We start from the raw sequence: 16,466 nt of genomic DNA, 5'->3' as shown, positions 1-16,466 counted from the left end.
TGGCTTCTAAGTACCTCCCAAAGGCCCCATTTTCTGATACCGTCATCTTGGGGCGTAGGATTTCAGTAGATGAGTTAGAGGGGAACCCCAAACATTCATACCATTTCACCCAGTTAGGTCTCCTGTGTCCATAGTTTTCCTAATACCACTGACCTCTTAATCGTTATCTCTATCTTACCTCCCTTCCTTAGCAGTTCGGGTCAGCGACTATTTTGCTCAGTTGTGGAAGCCCAGAAATGAGCAGAAGTGGATGCTTCTCCCCTTGTCAGGTGATGAGCAAACACCACCATTTGTAAAATGAGGAAGATCAAGATTCAAGAGTAGGGTAAACAGCCTGGGAAACTGAGGTCAGCTAGATCAAATAGGAGAAGACTCAGGACTGTGAAGGAGCAAGGGCTGCAATCCAGGTGCCTGGAGCAACTTCCTGTGACACTCCCATCACATCTGAGACCCCAGCAGAAGTCTAGATTCACAGCCATAGAACTTTTATCAGATGTGATTAAAAAAGCATAAATGTTTGAGACACTGCTGATGACTGGTTGATTCTCCCTATCCACCCAAAACTACATGCAGCTGTTGAGACCCTGGGTCTGGTGTGCCAGGGTTTGGGTGTCCTCCAATCTGCCAAGTAGAGGACTCTACAACCATTAGGTTCCCCTATGAAGGGAGAAATGGGTTACCCACTCCTTGACCTTGGTCCTCTCCAGTGAAATGGGTCAATTTATCACACTCTCTTGAGAGGCATGGCAGCAAAGATGTGACTCCAGAATCTGATCCGTAATCTCCATCTGCCCATAATCTGTGGGCACAAGAGGGTGGAGGCAAGCATTATGAAAGGTTTTGAAACCATTTTCAAAAACCAGGATGCCCATCAAATGATGAAATAAGAAATCAAACAATGCCCTCCACTTCTCCCATCCCAAACAAACAACAAGAAAGAAAACAAGACGGGAATCCACGGCAATAGATCTTTTTAAAAAAACAACAGTATAGTTGGTGCAGATGGAGAGTCTGTGCACCAGTTCATGAAGTTGTGTACAGAGTATCTGGTGCTAAAGGGCAAGACATGCCAACATGCTGGGCCTCCCAGGGCTACCTCTGAGTGGTCATAAATCTCAGGTGCCATATGTATGGATACACTTACTCCATATATGCTCTTGCCATATTGCTTCTGTTTGTTGTGTCCAAAATGGAGGGCCATAACTTCCTTTGGTCATATGACTTCCTGAAATGGGGCTACCTTTTGATGTGTGCTCTGGGTTCCAACATAGGGGGGATTGAATTGCTCAGGGTACTAACTGCATGGATGAAGCAGAAGATAAAACCAAACCCATCAAAGAAAGTGGCCCACAGTCCCTGTCCCAAACCTGTGCTCCTAAGTTGGTCTCAATTGCTCTTGCTTCTGGTGGTCTGAGGATGCCCATCTAACTTTCCTTGTCTGCCTTGAGCAGCCATGATAACAACCAACAACACTTACCCCTATATGGGGTAATGGCTCTCATAAGGGAGGAAAGCAGAAAGTATGAGATGTTAGGAAATGGTTCCTACCTATTCAGAATAATCTCCTTTTAGAGAGGATGGTCTAGGTTTGATTACCAGGGGTTAGGCCAGTTTGGATAAGACAGAATTAAGGCAATGAATTACATTCCTCTTGCTGTAACAAATTACCACAAACTTAGTAGCTTAAAATAGCACAAATTTATTACTTACAGTCTGGAGGTCAAAGGTACAAACTAAGTCTTACCAGACTAAAATCAAAGGGTAGGCAGGGTTGCAGTCTTTCTGGAGGCTCTGATGGAGTGTGCATCTCCGTGCTTTTTTAAGTTTCTGGAGGCAGCCTGCATTCCTTGGTCATGGCCCTTCCTCCAACTTCAAAGGCTATCAATCCAACCTCTGCTTCTCTCATTAAATCTTCTTTTTGTGTCTTTGACCCTCTTGTTTCCCTCTTGTGATTACATTGCATCCACACAGACACTAGGAACAATCTCCTCATCTGATGGCCCTTAACCACATCAGCAAAGTCCCTTTGCCATGTAAAATAACATATTCACAGGTTCCAAGGATTAGAATGTGAACATTTGGAGTGGGGGGTGATGAGTGGTGGCAGGGTTGCATTATTCTGTCCAGCATAGACATATCTGAACACCAGAAAGCCTCCATTGTGACTGGTGAATTCCTTGCTGCTCTTAAGATGAATAGTTACTCTAACCTGCAGAGTAGAAACCAAAAGTATGTTGAGTAAGCAGTTGGTAATGGCCAATGAACCCAAGGAACTCGTGAAACATCTTTGCTTATTCTGGAGCTGTCCCTCTGGAAAAGGACTGACTTCTTGTGGGACTTCACACAAGCATCTTGGCTGGACTGAGCACTTCCCATAAATCTCATTTATAGCCTCACAAATGTGTTCCTTTGGACAAGGCCAGAGGTTGTCCTGCCCGAGTCATGAGAAATAAATTAAGGTAGCAACTCTGAAGTCAGTATGTCAAGGTTCATTGTTTCTCAGGATGTTAATCATTTTGTTGTAGTACTAGAAATGGCTCATTGTCAAATCTAAACTAATATGAAAAAAACAAAAAACACACAGTTAAGGTCCCACCTAATTAGATCTACTTGAGTCAAAGAGATTTTTTTTTTAATTTGAGGACCTGTCAGAGCCTCAAGTAGTTTGTCAGTGTCTAGTCAGATTTGTACAAGCAGTTCAAATCACTAAGGAGGAATACAGAACACAATGTACCCCATATGCTTCGACCTCAGAACCCCTAGCAGCAGAGCTCCTATTTATGCCATCTAGAACTTGGGTTCTAGGGAACAGAGCTTGGGAAACACTCAGTATATAACCATTAAGGTGATGATGCTCTTTCCAGAGCTGGATCAGGTACTCGTAACTCAATATATGAAAGGTTGTTTACTATTCCTCAACCTCTTGGGTGTGGATGAAAGGCCAGCACCTCAGACTTCACTCTACAAAGGCCAGTCTGTGCTGCTGGGTAGGCCACTACCTCAGTGGCTGGGACTGAGGAAGGCACCACACTCTATCAGATACAGAAAACCTCCTCTTCCTTCTTTACAGACAGCAAAGGCGACCACATAGAGAGATAAAGGCCCGAAGCAGCTTTACTATAAGTTTATGCCTTTTAATTTGCAAAATATCTCAATTTCAGGTTCAGCAAGGAAGTATATACTCCTGGCTGGAATGCAAAACAACTACTTTGTTTTGTGTCTGAAAAAGCCTCCTGGTAGACAGCATTCTTTTCCAGGGACTCACCCCCAGGACTGCAGCTCCCCTCTGGGGATCCCTAGCTGAATGGGAAGAACAGTTTCCACCAGTCATGTGCCTCTCAGGTGTGGTAGGCACGGCACCATCCAACTGCCGGGTGGGAGGCCCTCACAGCAGTCATGGTTACCAAGATGTGGTCCCCCTTCTGCAGACATCATCATGACATTCCCATCCTCTGATTTGACAGGTAAAGAGAGGACAGCTATAAGAACATGTGATAGGTCTCTAGACCTCTTAAGCCTCCCTGAGACTTTCCTGGAACAGAGCCAGTAAATTCAATACCACCCCAAATGAATAATATTTCCTTTGTTTCAACATCTGTTAGGATCTGGGGCTCTATGCACCCTTTACTGTTCACTGTGGGAGGGCCCTCCAGTCATGACCACCCTGGTCTCGCCCAGGTGACTATTTGCCCCTGGCCCAGTGTATTGTTCTAATGATCTCTCATTAGAGAGGTCCTATACATGCTGGCAGTGAAAGTCCCTGGGTTCCTTCCTGCATCAGTCAGGGGAGACCTTGTAGGCTGCAGTAACAAAAAATCCCCAGCTGAAACCAGTTTGGCTAAGTGGATAGAGCTTTGGTCTGAGGACTGAAAGGTCCCAGGTTTGATTCCAGTCAAGGGCATCTACATTTTTAAAGTTTGGGGGTGTGCAGGAAGCAGCTGGTCGATGTTTCTCTCTCATCCACATTTCTAGCTTTCTATCACTTTCCCGTCCTCTCTGTAAAAAATCAATAAAATATATATATATTTTTAAAATCCCCACATTTCAGTAGCTTAACAAAGCGAAAATGTACTTCTCATTCATACCCCATGTTCCTCTCTCATCAGCAGGGGTCTCTAAGCTACACAGGCCTCACTTGGGAACTCGGACTAACATATCCCACATCATGGAGAGCATAGATAGTCACAGAGGGAAGTGCTTTTCAACCTTCTTCATCTCATAACTTACATAAACTAATTACTACAATTCCACAACACTCCAAAGATTATATTATATTTCTTGCCAACCTGACCAAAAAAAAGGTATAATTTTGATTCATTCGCACAGTTATTGTGTTGGCTGTTGTCATTTTTTTATTTGACAACCTGAGGGAAAAGAAGTCAGTGCCCCTGATTAAATAGTCAGGTATTGCATGTTTTAAAAATTCTTGCACACACCAGTTGAAAATTACTGACATAGGGGGAAGGGAGGAAAATGGCAGATTTTGTACTGACTCTCAAAGGCTTTTGTAGTATTTTTCATAGCAGTTATCATATTGACTGCTTACTCTGGGTCAAAGCATTTTACAATCATTTAATCTCCACCACAACAAACTTATGAGATAGTTATTTCCCCTGTTTTTCAATGAGGCTCCTGAGTCTTAGAGAGATTAAGTAACTAACTGCAAGTCTAGCAAGTGGTGGCAACTGGCTTTGATGGCTAGTCCAGCCAGTTCCCAATTCCCTGCTCTTCATTAACTTGGCTTTCTCACTAGAGAACCTCCTCTGGTTTCTGAGTTTATTAATGTGAAAAGCTCACAAAAATACAATTAAATCAATTATACATTTAAAGAATTGTCTTACTGAAAGAGGAAATTTGAATTAAGAATGTAAAATATAGCAGAAAGCACATAACAATTAGTGTGATACTTGCATTCGTCTTTGCTGTTTATTGGCTGTGAAATTGCTGCATGGTTCCCTACTCACAACTTGTGAAAAAGAACTTCATTTGTTCAGTAATTGTTTATTTTCCTTTTCCCCCCAAACACTTCTTGACAAGTCTCTGAATAATTAATTTACATCTTAAGAGGCTTTTCTGTGCCAGAGCCCATTGATGACTTCTCTGCTGCCCGGGGGCCACTAATCAGTGACTGGGAGTTTTCCATTTGAGGTCCCTGAACTCAGACTCAGACCAGCAGAGCAAATTCACATCTGTGTAATGTGCAATGCCTGGACTCATTCAGTTAACCACTGCTGGAAGTATTTGCATTTCCAGAGTATTTTGATGTTTATAGGGATAAGAAAAGCAAGTATTTAAAATCCAGACTTCTTTGAAAATTTTAAGAATATCTAGTAACTGTAAATTGTTGTTGTTCTAAAACTACCAACAATGCTTTAAAAAAAAAAAAAAAGAGGTATTTATATTTTCTTGGTATAAATCTACTAATCAACTGACATCATTGACCTGGGTAGAAAAGAGGGTTATTCCTCTTCCCATAAGTGCAGTTTCTCTCATCTCTCTCTCTCCTACCACCCTTTATAGAAACCCTGTCCTCCACTCTCCACTGCAGTTCAACTCCTGCCCTAGCCTATGAAAAAAAAAAAAAGGATGAAAATACCTCAAGTCTGGGTACTTTCTGTATTCCTAACACAATGTGAAGTTCCTTAGCATAAGGGAGTGGCTCTATTTGAAACGCCCCTCATTCATCCACCCACAGATGTCACCCAGGTTACTTCCAGCAGACACTGGACAGGAACCACCAACTCACTAGACTTGTTCCTATCACTCATGCATCAGAAGGATGTTCATTCCAGGAAGAGAAGCAGCTGGAGAGAAGGGGCCAGAGCTCAGAATCCTTCCTCTAGGTATGCAGAGGCAGGCAACATGGTGCAATTCCATCAAAGTCATGAGTTGGGAGTCAACTCCCAAATCAAAGGCTTTGTAGAGGGACTTTGAGAGGAAACTGTTCATGTCTTGCCTCTGCAACAACTTTGTGCCTACTTTCTTAAATGAGCCCACTACTTATTTAGATTTACTCAGTCTTCCAAACAGGCCTCAACGTAAAAACCTGTGATCCATAGGCCAACTCATCAGCCATCACTACTAATTCAAACGACAGAACGGGAATTCTCAGAAGAGGAATGTTGGTGGACCTGGGTGATGGCATCAGAACCTACACCGTCTCAGAAATAAGGCTGATGTAGCCAGAACCCTCAGTGTCTCCTTGGGTGTTTGAACTAATCCTCCAATGAACCAAGGGAGTCAAAAGGCCCCTGCCTTGGAGCACAGCCTCATGCATTCCATTCATATTGCATTCTGTGTGAGCAGGGCGCCGGGGATTATGCAGCCCCAGAAGTTGCGGGGGGCGGGGAGTGGGGATAAGATTGACTGAGTCTTTGATTTATTTCCGATTATGCGAAGGGTAAGACTATAAGATTCTTAAAAACAATGATTTGTTTTTCTCATCACTAGCAGCATCTTTTACAAGATAGGTTAAAGATGGTTAGAAAATGACAATTCATTGAAGAGGCAAAAGAAGAGGTTAACAGGCGTCAGAGACAACTTGAACATCTTGGTGGATGTGGGAGGTGAGTGTCTAACATCCATCCGCCCTCCTTCTCAGGGGCTTTCCTGGACCACAGCAGCTGGGAACCTCAGAACTGCACTGAAAAGCGGAGGTGAGGAAAGGGGTGCGTTGGGCCCCTGCCACTTCCACTGGCAAACACTGTGGTGGGCTCCCCGTTTTCCTGCAGAGACTTCCAACTCTGGCGGTGTCATGCAGCGGGAACCGTTCTTTCTGCGATTCTGTGGTAAGCTCCCCGGGGTTCTAGCTCAGTGCCCAATCCAGGCCTCTTCTGAAAAGCACGGGACGAAATAATTCTCTGTAAACCGTATCAACGAATCCTATTCCCTGCTACTCTACCTGACTGATTCCACATTCACCCAAACAGCCACAATCAAAGAAAGGAAAGTTGCCTCTTCAAGCAGCAAAGCTCGCCAAGGGTATCATTTAACACTGGTGCTGGGGCAATGCAACAGGTCTCCTCAGCACTGCAGGCTGAAAAACAAGTAAGTATCGCTCTTGGGAAAGCAATTCGGTAATGAGAATCAAGAATCTTAAAAAGTCTATTTCCTTCGACCCAGGAATCCTTTTTCTTAGAATTTTAATTTTAACATATGGAAGGGGGGAAAAAAGCTGTGTGTACTATAAGGTCCACTGAGGTATCATTGATAATAATTTTAAAGTAGAAACAAGCAAAACCCATGATCATAGGGAGTGTAAAATAATTGTGTGTTGGCCATCGTAACACGAGGAGGGTATGTTTATGTGATTCTATTAAATTTTTTAATCAAAAAACGTTGTGCAGTGCGATAAAGAAAGTCTAACAAATAGCACATGCAAACATGCATAGAAAATATAAAGTCAACATTCCAGAGTGAAAAAATAGTCTTCTCTGGGTGGAGAGGCGAGGCAGCATTTTTTCCTGTTCTTTCACGTATATGGATTTTTTCCTCCACATTTCTTAAATTCAAATGTACATTTTAAAAATAGGAAAATAAACTTTCAAAAAAAAAAAAAGATCTCTCTAATGCACCAGCATAAAACCTTTTGTGGTTAAGTTTCTACTGTTCCAATTCATCATTCCCCTTCCCCCATCATCCAATATTTATTAAGCAGGCCCTTTAATGTCACAGGACTCCACTGCCATGCATTGATTTTTATGATCTTCCTGGAAAACTGCTAGGTGCATAGGAAGGTATCTAAGCATGGTGTCTGCGTGCACATCATACATCACTTTGGACTGCCAGACAGCAAAGGAAAAACATCATAAACACTAATTTTTACCCCTAGACGGTTTAGTAATTTGCTAAATTTCCTTGTAATTACTTCTAATTATTCATTACATTAGAGTAGAAGGTGGTGGCTATAAATTTTCAATGAAAACAAAATTTAAATACAATGCATCCTAACTGTCTCCACAGACCCAAGTGGCAACCTGATTTCCTTATTAGGGAAATCTGACAGACACTGGCAACACATGCTGCTTCTTAATGCAGCAGAGGAGGCTGAGCCAAGATAGCAGCCCTGAGAGTCTGGTGCTCGCTTTGTGAGGAGACTGCACGAGCAGCTCACCAGTTCACTCAGGTACCACCGTACTGGGGTGGGGAGTTTTCACCATTCCCTGCACCGTCTTCGCCAGGTGTCAGCATCTCCCGGTAATTCAGAGCCCCTGTGGTCCCTACTCATCCCTCTCTCCCCTTCCTCCTACTCTCTCTGTCTTCCTTCCTTCCCTCTCTGTCTTTCACAAACTATGTATCCAGCACATCCTCTGAGCGAGGCAGGGTGGGAAACGAGGAAGATCCTCCTGAAGGAGACAGAGAAAAATCCATCTACAAGTAAAACACCCCAGCCCGAGGTGGACTGTGCCTCCCAAAGGCGCGATGGTAGCACCATGCCAATGCTGGCTGACTTCCACCTAGAAGGGTCTCTGAACAGCTTCATGGAGGAGGTGGCAGCGGAACTGGACCTCAAAGGACACTTACAGTTGGACAGTGTATGTAGCAATTGTAGAAACCGGTATGACAGTTCATCAAAATGTTAAACACAGTTATCATATGATTCATCAGTACCACTGGTAGGTGTATAAGCTGTGTGTACAATGAGGTCAACTGAAGTTATCATTTATAATAATGTAGGAAAAAGTAAGAAGTGAAAGTGGAAACACAAACAGATATTTGCACATGCATTTGTATGCACACACACACACACACACACACCAGTTCAAAGCAGCATTACTCACAATAGCCAATAGGTAGAAGCAGCCCATGTCCAGTGAGGGATGAATGAAATGATAATGGACACAATACAATGTACAGATGCTGTGTTGTGGAACTGAGCATCTGAAACCTATATAATTTTTTTAACAGTGTCACCCCAATAATTTAAAAGAATGTGGTAGGTAATAATAATATGATGAAATATTATTCAGCCTTAAAAAAAAGCCAAATTCTGATACGTGTACATCATGATGAACCTTGAAGACATCATACTAATTGAAATAATCCAGATACAAAAGGATTTTATGTTTATGGCTCCACTTATTTGAGGGATCTAGAATAGTTAAAATTCAGAGACGGAAAGTAGAATGGTGATAGGCAGGAGCTGGGGAGAGGGGGAAATGGAGAATGATTATTTCCGTTGAGGAAGATAAAAAAAAAAAAAAATTGAGATGGGTGGTGGAGATGGTGCACAACAATGAGAATGCCTCTGAACGGTACATTTTAAAATGGTGAAAACAGTTGATTTTAGGTTATGTATATGTTACCGCATTAGGAAAAAGTATTAAAGAAATCTGACAGTGTAGAGAGAAGGAAAGACACTTGAGGTAGACAAACAGCATGAGGCAAAGCGCATAGGTGGGGTGGGTCGGGCTCTGCTAGGAACAGGGAGGAGACCAATTTGGCTGAAAGGCACTGGATGCAAGAAGCGAACAATCACAATGATCACAAGAGTAGTAACCATAAATCTAACCTTTGGAGAATGTTTGTTATGTACCAGGTTCCGTGCTACTGGCTTTTGCTAGTATTGGCTCATTAAGTCTTATCACTAACCCATAAAGTCCATACTTTTATTATCCCAAATGTAGAGATGAGAAGTCTATGGCTCTAAAAGGGCAAGTAATTTGCATTATAAGCTTCAAAGCCAGGACCTGACTCTGTCTGTCTGTCTGTCCTGAGAGCCTAAACTTCATGCTTCTGCCTCCATCCCCCCCGCCCCATCTCCCACCCCACACCCTGTAGGCACTGTGCAAGGAGAAATGGGTTGGGCCTTTGATGCCAGAGTAAGGAGTTGGGCCCTAATGAGTAAACAGAAGGGATCCAGGAACGAATTTTGAGCAGCAGAATGACGTAAAGAGAGCTACGCCTGGGGAATATTAATCTGGCAGGGAGAGATAGGAGGCTAGAGGGAAACTTGGAGATTTTCCAAGGAATAAATAATGATGACCTGTCTGGAGAGGCTGCCACAGGAAGAGGGAGGATGGACAGAGACAGGAGGCAACTTCAAGGAACACACTAAATATGGAGAATAAAACCATTCTAATTTTGTTTTGTGGTTTCTAATTTTTTTTTTATTGATTTCAGAGAGAAAGAGAGAGGGAGAGAGAGATAGAAACATCGATGATGAGAGAATCATTGATTGGCTGCCTCCTGCACGCCCCACACTGAGGATGGAGCCCACACCCTGGCACGTGCCCTTGATTGGAATTGAACTCAGGACCCTTCAGTCCACAGGATGATGCTCTCTCCTGTGGGCCAAACCAGCCAGGGCTGTTTTGTGGTTTTTAACACTGGAAAGGTAGTGTAGCTATCAGGAATAGGAATCCCAGGGAGAAAAATGAGATTATGAAGGAAGAGAGTAAGTTGGGGGCATAGGAAGTTGAAAATGTTAGCAGATCTGATTGGTAAGGATGTTCCTCAGAACGTTGGAAGATGAAAGCGTCAGACATTAGCTTGAGAAGTTCAAGCACTCAGACAGGAAAACTATGGTAGCCTGTGTGAGGGCTGGGGCCCCTGAGTTAACCCTACATATTCAAACATTTAGGAATTCCCAAGATGTCCACTCACCCAGCCAGTATATACCTTCCTTCCATGCACACCAACCCCATCAGTCACCCATGAGCACATACAAAGGCATCAGACACTTGAGATCTCACAGATACTACCCCATAGAAAGTGTTTCTGCAAGAAATGTGAGGCAAAACTGTATCCACAAAATGAGAAATGCTGCTGTTATAAAAGAGTCACCCAGCAATCTATAAAAGTTTCTTTTTTTTTGTTTGTTTGTTTGTTTGTTTGTTTGTTTTAGCCAAAACCGGTTTGACTCAGTGGATTAGAGGCCTGCAGACTGAAGGGTCCCAGGTTCGATTCCGGTCAAGGGCATATACCTCAGTTTCGGGCACATCCTCAATAGGGGGTGTGCAAGAGGCAGCTGATCGATGATTCTCTCTCATCAATGTTTCTAACTCTCTATCCCTCTCTCTTCCTCTTGGTAAAAAAAAAAAAAATCAATAAAATATATTTTTTAAAAAATTTTTAATAAAAATTATCAGTGTCATAGTAACAAAATGTCAATAGAAAAATTTAGAGATAAAGACAAGGACATACTTTCGAAAGCAGACCAAGTAGTTAACATCAGCTGAGACAAAATAAGAGATAAGAGACCAATCCAAGAAGGCCAACCTCTGACCAATCGAATAAATAACACAAGAATGAAAGCTCGAGCCCACACGTCAAAAGGGTCCACTGAGTTCCCAGCACCAGGAGTAGAAGAACCACACTATTGTCTGTGCCATGGGTTATGCATATATGCATGTAAGTTCTTTGGTTAATCTCTTCCCAGCATCCCACACTCATAATTTCCTGTTTATCTATCCTTTCAGTTAACTGTAAGCTTTGGAGAGCAAGGCCTGTATCTTACTTGGCATTTTTTCCCTGCACTTACCCAGTCCTAGTGCATGGTTCAGTAGACACTGACCGGCGGTATGGACAGATGGAGGAATGAACGAATTTCTCTTTTGGTTACACAGAAAAGGTGACAGTGGCTGCCTCTGAGAAGTATACCCATTCTGCTCCATTATTAAAAGAAACTACCTAATTGGGCTCCGTTGTCACTCCTAACAACAGAGGAGACCATTTTGCCTGTCGTTCTTCAGAAAAATTGTGAATAATAAGTTCATATGGATTATTAAAACTTCACCTCTAAGAGAATTACACTGCAAAAAATAAATAAATAAATAAATAAATAAATAAATAAATAAATAAATAAAATTAAAGCCCAGCATTTCCACACCGCCACTGTTCCTCAAACCACAGCTTTCCTTCCTGCTCCCAGGACTGTCCTCCTGTGGCTGTTCCCCGACGTCTTTGCTGAAATTGACTTCTTTGCCTGTGGCTTTAAAATACATTGACTTTCACGGTGAGGGCTTCTGCTCCCAGGCAGGATCTATATCCCTGCTTCGAGGCCCATGTGGGGCCACCTCTAACCAACTCACCTTTACCATGTACCCTCAGGGGTCCTACCGTGCTACTCATCATACTGATTTAAAGCCCAAATGCTGTCTGTGGGAAACTTCCCCCGAAGAGCATCATATACATGAAAGGCCAGTGCCCTTCAACCCACAGGCAGATATATACCTCACATGACTGATGTTACTGGCCTCGGGCCAGAGTTTAGTTTCCACTCCCGCTGTCCTCTTCTACACATGGATCCAGATTGAGGCATTTCAGACCACAGATGCTGTTCCTCATTTGTACTCCCAAACCCAATGCTCCCGGGAGTGTTGCTCAAGATCAGTGATAGCATTTGGTCTATGACATTAAGGACAGTGTGGACTTTTCTTTTGAACTCCTATCTGTTGGGGGAATTTTTAGCCCTAGGCCAGTGGTCGGCAAACTCATTAGTCAACAGAGCCAAATATCAACAGTACAACGATTGAAATTTCTTTTGAGAGCCAAATTTTTTAACTTCTTCTAATGCCTCTTCTTCAAAATAGACTCACCCAGGCCTTGGCATTTTGTGAAAGAGCCACACTCAAGGGGCCAAAGAGCCGCATATGGCTCATGAGCCACAGTTTGCCAACCACAACCCTAGGCCCTTGAGTAATAAGATGGTGCAAATAAATTAAGCCAGTTCTACTCTTAGGGAGGATTCTCCTTCTCTTCTGCTCTACCTCCTGTCATCAGCTTGGGCAAAGGGAATCCTCTGCGGTTCACTGTGACTCCCTAGACTTTTAGATTAGGCTTTGATACCAGAGTCACAGTCAATAGTGACTCTTATTTGTATTGATTTAGCCTCTTTGCACATAGTCTCTTCAGGGATCACAAAAGGAGGGATAGCTGAAACTCAAGGCAAAGTTTGAGTTTGAGCTTCCCATGTCTTGCACATCTATGTATGTCTTTCTTATAGATGTCTTTTGACTCCCTATTTTACTGAACTTACCAAACCACCCTGGAAATGTCACTTCCTTGGTATTAAAGAGAGAAGATTCCTTGCTTCGCCTACTATGTGCAAGAATTTGCCACAACTAGTCTCATTGTCACACTAAATATTATCTTCCCTGCTAAAAATTCATTTATTCTTATACATAATTATCCTATCTAATAAAAGTAATATGCAAATTGACCATACTTCCACTACACCCACCAGCCATGCCCACCAGCCAATCAGAGTGAGTATGCAAATAAATCCAACCAAGATGGCTACAGCCACAGAGAGCAGGAGAGAGGCTTGGGTTTCTCCTCCAAGCTTTCCGCCTGCCCTTGCCAGCCTAAGCCTCCACTCAAGGCTACAAAATTTCAATTATAGAAGTAAATAAATTCCAGATACCGGGGCCTCCACTTGGGTTGCCAGGGGGCGTAGCTGGCCTGCAAACCACCACAGGCCCCTCACCCAGGTAACCCCACACTCCAAGGGAACCCCCACCCTGATCTGGGACACCCTTCAGGGCAAACCAGCCAGCCCCCACCTGTGCACCAGGCCTCTATCCTATCTAATAAAAGAGTAATATGCAGATTAACCAGCACTCCAACACACAAGATGGCTGCTCCCATGTGGTCAAAGATCCTGCTCCCATGTGGACACAAGATAGCCACCATAAGATGGCCAGCAGGGGAGGGCAGTTGGGAGGGACCAGACCTGCAAGGGAGGGCAGCTGGGGGCAATCAAGTCTGCGGGGGGGTGGGGGGGAACAGTTAGGGGTGACCAGGCTGGCAGAGGAGAAAAGTTGGGGGTGACTGCGCCTGCAGGGAAGGGCAGTTGGGCGGGACCCAGACCTGCAGGGGGAGGGCAGTTAGGGGCAAACAGGCTGGCAGGGGAGCAGTTAAGCATCAATCAGTCTGGCAGCAGAATGGTTAGGGGGTGATCAGGCTGGCAGGCAGAAGCAGTTAGAGGCAATCAGGAAGGCAGGCAGGCGAGCAGTTGGGAGCCAGCAGTCCTGGATTATGAGAGGGATGTCCTACTGCTCGTTTAGGCCCGAATGGGATCAGGCTTAAACAGGCAGTCAGACATCCTTTGAGGGGTTCCAGATTGGAGAGGGTGCAGGCTGAGCTGAAGAACACCCCCTTCCCCCCCCCCCCCTGCACAAATTTCCTGCACTGGGCCTCTAGTACAATATATAATTAGATAAGGATGCTGTGTCCCGTTTGGCCTCACAGAGTTACAGCATTCGGTGAGGGAGAAAGGAGGGGAAATAATCATGGTCCTATCTCTGGTCCTTAGTTTTGCACGGACAGAAGATGAAGACTGGCTCATCCAGAAATGAGTGGCTGATTCAGAGTAACCAAACTTATAAGAGATGGATGTATAAATTAGAAAGCCAGCACATTAATTTACAATGGAAGATAGAACTTCCTAGTGACTTAAAGGTCATAGCTGCTCTTAAGGGACCCACCTTTCCAGGACCAAGTTGCTTAGAGTACCAAGGTAAGATTCAAATAGTTGACAGAAGAGAATGTAATCAGAGTGAAAGGAGTTGAACAACCTTGTGTAACACTCTGTTCAATTTCCAAAAGGCCTGATGGATTACCCTGGCTTCTGAAAAAGTTTATCTTATCAATAACCAGGTGACTTGAGTCCATTGAATACAGAGCCTCTTTCCCTTGAAGAAATTAGATTCCACCCTCAAACTCAAGCTGGCTCAATTTTCCCTGCACTTTTTTCATATCTTCACCATCCTGATTAATTTAACAAATGAATTCTTAGAGGGCTGTTTTTCTCATAGATAGGTAATAGGTAGATAGATGTTATATAGATGATAAGTAGATGATAGATAGATAGATAGATAGATAGATAGATAGATAGATAGATGTGTGTGTGTGTGGGAGGGTGAGTGCAGTCTTTTATCTAATCACCTAAATTCAAAGACTTGCTCATGTCTTTGTATTTCACCATTGTAATGCTCATAATGAATATTCACCATGTTCAGAATCCCTAACATAGTTCTGAATTTCTGTTAGTGATTATAAAAGAAAAAGAAAAGAAAAAGAAAAAAACACCACAAACAAAATACTTCCCAACTTCCACACCCAGACTTCTAGTCCTATCTCAGCTATTGCTTCACTGTGTGACCTTGAGCAAGTCATACACCCTCTCTCAGTCTCCAGAATAAAAATTACATTAAGGGAGATGAAACCAGGTGATTTATAAGGTCCCTTCCAGCTCTATAATTCAAGGATTGTATACCTGAGTTCATTGTCCCTCTCTTTAAAACTCTGATGATCATATAGCACAATGCTCCCTCATATTTCCTGGGCACACAGCATATAGAAATTTTCACTAAAATTTATTAGAAAAGTTAAAAAATAAATAAATAAAAAGGTGTCTAAGTGTCAAGAACCTTCTGGAAGGACAAGTTCCTGGGTTCAAATGCATGTCTCACTTAGGTTCCAAGCTGTTACATTTGCCAATCTGGTAAGTTGTTGGAGTGGAGAGTAAAGGGGTAAAAATTATGATTATCAAAAAGGCTTTGAAACACTTTGATGAAATGAACCATATAAGGTCTAATTTTTTTACTTATTTTTTTTTCAGAGTGGAAACCCTTTATTTTATTTTATTTTATTTTATTTTTTCTTATTAAGGTCTAATTTTTTTAATTGGGCTTTTTCTGATTCATTATTTGCCAGTGAAATTAATCCTGCTGATCTCTAAATAACAGGGTAATTTAGAAACAGAATTCTACTCCCAGATAAAATTCAAGTATTCACCCTTGACCATTAATAAGTGTATGAGGATTGGAGTGTCCTATTTTTCCTTAACTACAAAATCTCCCTTCGGAGCTCACACATACACCCCCACGTGCACTTTACTAAAATGTTTTCCATGGAGATGGGAGCTATGGAAGGGAGGTGGAGAGGTGAGGGCTGTGTGCAAACACGCGGTGGGGAGTCTGGATAGGTTTACAGTAAGCACAAGCTCCCCACTGGGACTGCAGCCTTTTACCTCTCATGGGGGGAGGTTGGAAGGGGGCCTGCCATTGACTTGGTGCTGCAGCTCCAGAAATCAATGCAGCACTAATGAGGGCTGCAGCTGAGAGCAGAGAGGAGCTAGTGGGAGTTTGCAGATGATGTAGCTAAGCTATTTGAAGATGCAGTGGAAGCATAAGAAATGGCGACTCCCATGTCTGTCCACCTCACCTTTAAACACTGCAAACTCAGAGCTGGGGGATATGAGCCAGTAGTAAAGGCCAAAGCAGAGGTTTAGATACCAGGAAGCTTTCTTGGTCGCAATGCAGGTTTTAACTAATTCATCAGCCCAGGGCACACCAGGATCAGAGATGACAAACAAGCAAAAGAAGGTGATTTAAAAAAAAAAAATTACATGTACTTGAGAAGGGTGAAAAATTCAGCCAGGGAAAGAAAAAGTAACATATACACAGCTATCATTCTTCCCTGTAGACCAAAGATCAAGAACTAATGACCCCTGGGGAAAA

The sequence above is a fragment of the Pipistrellus kuhlii genome, unplaced genomic scaffold (genome assembly GCF_014108245.1).
Source record: "Pipistrellus kuhlii isolate mPipKuh1 unplaced genomic scaffold, mPipKuh1.p scaffold_m20_p_12, whole genome shotgun sequence".
Classification (NCBI taxonomy): domain Eukaryota; kingdom Metazoa; phylum Chordata; class Mammalia; order Chiroptera; family Vespertilionidae; genus Pipistrellus; species Pipistrellus kuhlii.
The sequence above is the reverse complement of the archived record's forward strand: the minus strand, read 5'-3'. Positions refer to the sequence as shown.